The sequence below is a fragment of the Nicotiana sylvestris genome, chromosome 12, assembly GCF_000393655.2.
Source record: "Nicotiana sylvestris chromosome 12, ASM39365v2, whole genome shotgun sequence".
NCBI classification, from domain to species: domain Eukaryota; kingdom Viridiplantae; phylum Streptophyta; class Magnoliopsida; order Solanales; family Solanaceae; genus Nicotiana; species Nicotiana sylvestris.
This window is the reverse complement of record NC_091068.1, coordinates 77,307,762-77,314,043: the sequence shown is the minus strand read 5'-3', so window position 1 is coordinate 77,314,043 and position 6,282 is coordinate 77,307,762. Positions and strand designations below refer to the sequence as shown.

The window sequence follows — 6,282 nt, the reverse complement described above, 5'->3', positions numbered from 1 at the left end:
AAAAATCAGAAATGAGGTTGCATGTACAGTCAGCCGAACAAATAATCATGGGCCCAAATCCAGCCCATGCGTGATAGGCCAGACCTGGGCCTCTGCTTGTTCTATGCGGGCCTACTTGGTTTGCTTCGATTTGGGCTCGACCTTCATGAGGTTGAGGCCCTGAACTGATTCTTTGTTCTGTGAAATGAGTTTATCAATTTATATGTGACAATCTGGCAAAAGGAGAAAGAACTTTAACTAAAGTGGATAGTTTTCCTATTTGGCCTACATTAGAGAATATACTACACCATCAGACTAAGTCTAAAATACAACTTATTACACTGGGACTGTTTTTCACCTAACAGCATACATACATGGCTAACATTCATTAACCTACATTGATATACTGAGTATGTAGGCTACTTCTATTGTCCAAACGAAAATGTAACTATTTCATGACATTTAATGTAACAGTTCATGTATATATATAAAAAACAATCTGCAGGTCCTCTCTTTTGCATTCATGCTCAAACTTTCAGTTACATTGGTGGTATTAATTGTGTACCTGGTATAGAGGACAAAGAAGAAAGGAGTGATCAGCTGGGCAGTATGCAGTAAACACAGCAACAACAGATACACAGCAACAGCACAACAACAAACCAACAATCAAATGTTTTCCACAGCCCTCAGACAACCAACAATATTTCCCAGAAAAGGGTACCAGCAAATAGTCGAGTACCACACCAGCAATCCCAGGAAAGAGTAGGGAAATAACAACAGTAACTGAGGGTTCAAATGCAGTAAAATTACCAGTTCAACAACCACAAACAACTCAGTCAATGCAAGCAACAGAACTTGGCCAAAACAGCTTGACCAAAATGCACTCTTATACAACTTTCAGACAGTGTTTGGTTGCAATTTTTACTGGAAGCTACCTTATGTTTTTTTTTCAGTTTTTCTTTGGACTCACTAGACCTCTCTTCAGATTAAAACTCCAGCCTTAAGACTAAAAATTCCACTTTGTTTTCTCTTTTTCTGAAGACTAAAAGTCCAGTCCCTTTTAAGTTCTCAAATGGCCTATTTATAAGCCAAATGACTCAGTGCAGCTAGGCTGCCCTCATGCTGCAACTTGCAGCCTGCCCATACCCTGTTAAACCCATGCTTGAGCATCTCTTCATGCCAGCCATTTGCTCCCCACGCCTGGTTTATTCTTTAATCCAGGATTATGGGCTTATTTTAGTATTCCTTTTAAACCCATGCCCTCATGTTTTGTTCCCCATTGGTATTAGTTTAATCTTAATTAGTACCCTACTTGTCAGCTTCATTTAAACTAACCTTTTCTGCCCTTTTCAAACCCCAGATTACCCCTGTTTAACCTTGCTTATTACTGCCCCTGCCTATTGCAGCATCAGGGCATTTTTGAACTGATGAAAGTTCAAATTCAAGACTGCCTGGACTGACCCTTTACAATGCAAACAAACCATTTCAGACAATGCTGGGCATCCAGTCAGTGACAAGGTACAATTAGTCATGCGACATTATTAGCTCATTCGACTCATTAGTTATAGAAAACTAATCGACGACATTTATAGAGTCGACTATACTAATTATAACAGGTAATAACCAGTCGCTCATATAAACAATACGTTCAGGGACCTAAAGGGTATCAGACAACTTTTGTTAAATTACTGGGCCTATATGAATTAATTCATTTGACGACTAATCTAACTGACGATCATGTTTATCACAGAGTGTATTCAGCACACAAACAGAAGACAATCGACCAAATAAAAGGTCTTTACAGAGATGAAAGTAATTTAAGAAACTATCAGAAAATAACAAACAATTACCACAAAGCATGATAATGACTTAATCAGCAGTTAATATAAACGAAAAGGGAAAGAAAAAACTTACCGACAAAGTTTGAAATCAAAATGGACCCCAAATCAGACTCAACTTCGAACTCTTGAGGCCGAACAAACTTTAATCAGGGTGTTCTCACATGAGAACACCTTGATTAAGGTCTATTAGACCTCAAACCCTTGTCGAAAACCGGCCGGATTCCCCAGGTGCATGTGTTCTAAGGTCTGGATTTCCAGATCTGATTTTTAGGGAGTTGTGGGTAGATTCGGACCAAACCAAGCTTGGTTTGGTCACGAGGAAGGTCAGGGGAGTGTCTGATACAAAGATGGTGAGGTTTGGTGTAGATCGAGTTTTGTCTCGAATCTTCAAATCCAGATTCGAGACGATAGGAGATGATTCGAGGTTCGTGGTTAGTGGATTCGTGTTCAGGGGAGTGAGGGGGTCTTAGGGTGTTCGGGAGGTGGCCACCGGCGTTCATGCCGCCGGGTTTTGGTGGAAGGGAAACTAGGGCGGCTTGCTAGGGTTTGGGGGTTTCAGGTTGGGGAAGGAGACGAGTGAGGGGTGGGGTTCGGATAGGGGGTGCGGGGTAAGGGCTGAGTTTATATATGGGGAGGTTGATCGGATCTGAGCCGTTAGATCATATGATCTCAACGACTTGGATCTGAGGGTGAGAAATGAGACGGGGTCGTTTGGTAGTTAAACGGGGTCGTTTGGTTTAAGTGAGGGGTTGGATCGGATTGGTTCCTGGGTCGGGTTTTGAAACGGGTTACTGATAGTGATCCTGGACCGTTGGATTGGATTGATTGGAACGGCTGAGATGGATTTGCCTGAAACGGCGTCGTTTCAGGAGGTGCCTGGGCAGGCCTGGACTTGGACTGGGTCTGAGTGCTGGTTGGGCCTGTTTTTGTTTCTCTTCTTTTGGCCCAAACCGATTTCCTTCACTCTTTGTTTTCTAATTTCATTTTTTCTTTTAAAACAAAAATAAAAATAATAGATAATAAAATAACGAAATTAAAACTAAACAACAATGTAACATTTTAACACAATTATCACAAAAATATTTAAGTAAGTTAACTAAAAGCCTAGAACGAACGATGCACACATATATATATTTTTTGAATTTTCTTTTACTGACACATATTTTTGTATTTTTGTTTGATAATGACTGGATGCAAAATGGACAGACCCACAAATGACCAACAACACATGTTACGGAAAGATCGAAAAATTGTACAGCGAAGCCATTTGTCACTATTTTTATTTTCTTTTGGAGCGATTGTCCGTGAAGCAAAAATCACGTGCTTACAGATGGTACTCTCTAGTACCCACTGCGGCGTGCAGCCCGAGCCATCCATTTTATTTATCGTCGACGACGCTCACTGGGGGTGTGTACAGACTCCGGAGGGGCTCCTACAGCCCGAGCGCAATAACAAGCCATCTCATGGCTTCAATCAAGTCCTGGTCAGTCATTATTACCTGACCAATTTATATCACACAGTGCCATTGTTACCACTGTTTCAAGTCACATCATACAGTGTCATTGTTACCACTGTTTCAAATCACTGCTGCGGCGCGTAGCCCGATCCATGCTCAGTCTAGATATCATAATAAGCCCCTTGGGCATTTGTAAAATAGTAGTTCTCAGCCCGAAATATCATTTAGAAATATCATTTAAGTTTTCAAATCTTAGAAAGATGGCTGAATTTGCAAAACAGTATTTAAAACCTTGGACTGAGATCAAATGATATGCATGTATGCGAAAATAGTGATGTCAATCCCTGAAGGATTCAAATAATTGGCAAGAAGCCCAAATGTAACAATTAAATCCAAGTAAGGATGATTTTCAATTTAGTTCAAGTAGAAAACAAGGTAAAAACATCTCTCGGGACGGACTAAGTCACAATCCCCAATGGTGCTCTACCCCACGTCCGTTATCCGGCGTGCAAGTCACCTCAATATAGCGTTACGATGTGAAATTCTGGGTTTCAAACCCTCAGGACATCATTTACATCAATTACTCACCTCAAACCGGCCAAAGCTCTAGCTCTCTATTCCCTTGCCTCTCAAATTAGCCTCCTCGTCCGACGAATCTGCTCAAAATCACAATGAATATGTCGCATTATGCTAAAGGGACAATACCCAATCGAAAACACTCGAAAAATATCAAAATTAACGAATTTGACGAAACCCAAGCCCCGGGCCCACGTCTCAAAACTCAGAAATTTTTATACCAAAATGTTCTTCCTCCTTTCACGAGTCCGTACATATAAAGAACACAAAAATCGGAGCTCGTTTGACCCTTCAAATCGATCCTAGAAAATCTCAAAAAGCACAAGCCCTAAAACTCCACTTTTCTACTGATTTTCATGTTCTAATTCACATATAATCTTGTATTTAACTTGGAAATAAGTAGAAACAACTCACCTTTGATGCTTGATAAAATCCCCCTTGAAATTCTCTCCAAAATCATCCAAGCCAAATGAAAGAAATGAAAGAAATAAGCCAAATCCGTGTTTAAAGAATCCGTCCGTGCTTCGTCGAGTTGTACCTTGCACTTGTGCTATACAAGTTGTACATCCTATTAAAATTTTCCCTTGTCGGACACTTTCTGTTTAAATACCCATAAAGTCTTGTATAAATATCCAAATTACAAACGGTTTGAATATTTAGAAACTAGACTTGAAGATCTTTAATTTGATAGGTTGTACACCATATAACTCTTTATATATCCCGAGATATGAGCTTCTAAAGTCGGTTCCATGAAATCAGAAAATTCTGGAGAAACTGCTCCACCAGTCATCTTCAATCGATCATAACTTTCTCTACAGATGTCAAAATTACGATTTACCTAGCTTTCTGGAAACTAGACGCGAAGGGCTACAACTTTCGTGTTTGAATCATCTCAAAATTCCTTGTAGATCAAAAGATATAGGCCTCCGAAGTACGCTCCACGACTGCACATTTGCTGTCCAAAGACAGCTTAGCAGCAGAAATTGCAGCAACTTTTTCTTTTCTTTTTGGGTCCGAATTCCATTCCGTTAACCTTTCGAAATCCACCCGAAGCCCTCGGGACCTCAACTAAAAGCACCAACATGTCTTAAAACATTATCCAAACTTGCTCCAATCGTTAAAACACCTCAACTAACGCCAAAATCATCAAATTATATCGAATTCAAGCCTAAATTCTTTTAAAACTTCTAAAACACACATTCGATCAAAAACCCGACCAAACGATGTCCGAATGACTTGAAATTTTGCACACATATCCCAAATGACACAATGAAGCTACAACAACTCTCGGAATTTCATTCCGACACCCGGATCAAAATCTCACTTATCAACCGGAATTCGCCAAAATACTAACTTCGCCAATTCAAGCCTAATTCAACATCGGACCTCCAAATTACTTCCGATCACACTCCTAAGTCACAAATTATCTTTCGAAGCTAAACGAATCATCGGAATTCAAATTCGATCCCTCTAACACATAAATCAATGTTCGGTTGACTTTTCCAACTTAAACCTCCTTAAAAGAGACTAAGTGTCTCATTTCCTATCAAAACCAATCCGATTTAACTCTAACACACCGAATACCGATAACGAAACATGAAGAACCATAAAATGGGATAAACAGGGTGGTAACTCACGTGACGACAGGCCGGGTCGTCACAGAAGCTAACCATATACTAAGAGTGATATCTAATAATCGATCATATGAACATGAAACATAAAACTATACAAGATAACAATTTTTTTTAAAACTAAACAGGGGTAATATCTAACAGGAACATAGTTTAGATAAAATATGAGTAACTTACATGCTTATAGGAGAGAGATTTCCCTTTTGGGAAACCCGAAAAAGTCTACTGAGCTTTGAGAATTAAAAACGATCACACATAAGCATAAGGCCTTATTTATTTTACAAGCTTAGAGGAGGAACTACTAAAGTATTCATAAGGAAATATTTTACAAAGGGTTTTGGAAAGGAGGTTGATGATGAAAAGGTTGGTTGGATGGGTTTTCTTCAGAGTGTTTTTCTTCTCTTCGATCTTATTTTTCTTCTGCTTCCTTCTCCTTTTTATAGCTAAATTTTGGAACGGATTTGAAAAACAGATTTCAAACAATTCCGAAATCTATCTTGTCCAGCCTTGCAAGATACTTCATTGGGCCCCATCTTCACATGGTTTGGTCGGAGATTCCTTCCGTGTTTGTAACTTTTTCTTCCACTCAAAATTTTAACTTATCTAATAGCACAACTAACATTACCTCTTGTCACATCTTCTTTACTTTATGTCACTTGTCACTTTTGTCTTTTAGCACAGCTAGCATTTCTCTGTCACATCTTCTTTTCCTTCTTGTTTTTCTCATTGGTATGCTATCATTATTGCTCTATATACCAGCCTTGTTTCCTTTGTCTTTAGTGCTCTTTAATTGCTGTTT

General features: G+C 39.3%; 1 long non-coding RNA gene across 1 annotated transcript; it reads right to left on the bottom strand.

Moving 5' to 3' along the window:
- Window positions 1-295: 295 nt before the first annotated feature.
- Window positions 296-5,894, bottom strand: LOC138884369 (uncharacterized). The gene is made up of 3 exons (XR_011404554.1): window positions 5,661-5,894; window positions 3,865-3,932; window positions 296-544 (listed from the first exon to the last, which is right to left on the bottom strand). It is a non-coding gene; the product is annotated as an uncharacterized lncRNA (long non-coding RNA).
- Window positions 5,895-6,282: the final 388 nt, after the last annotated feature.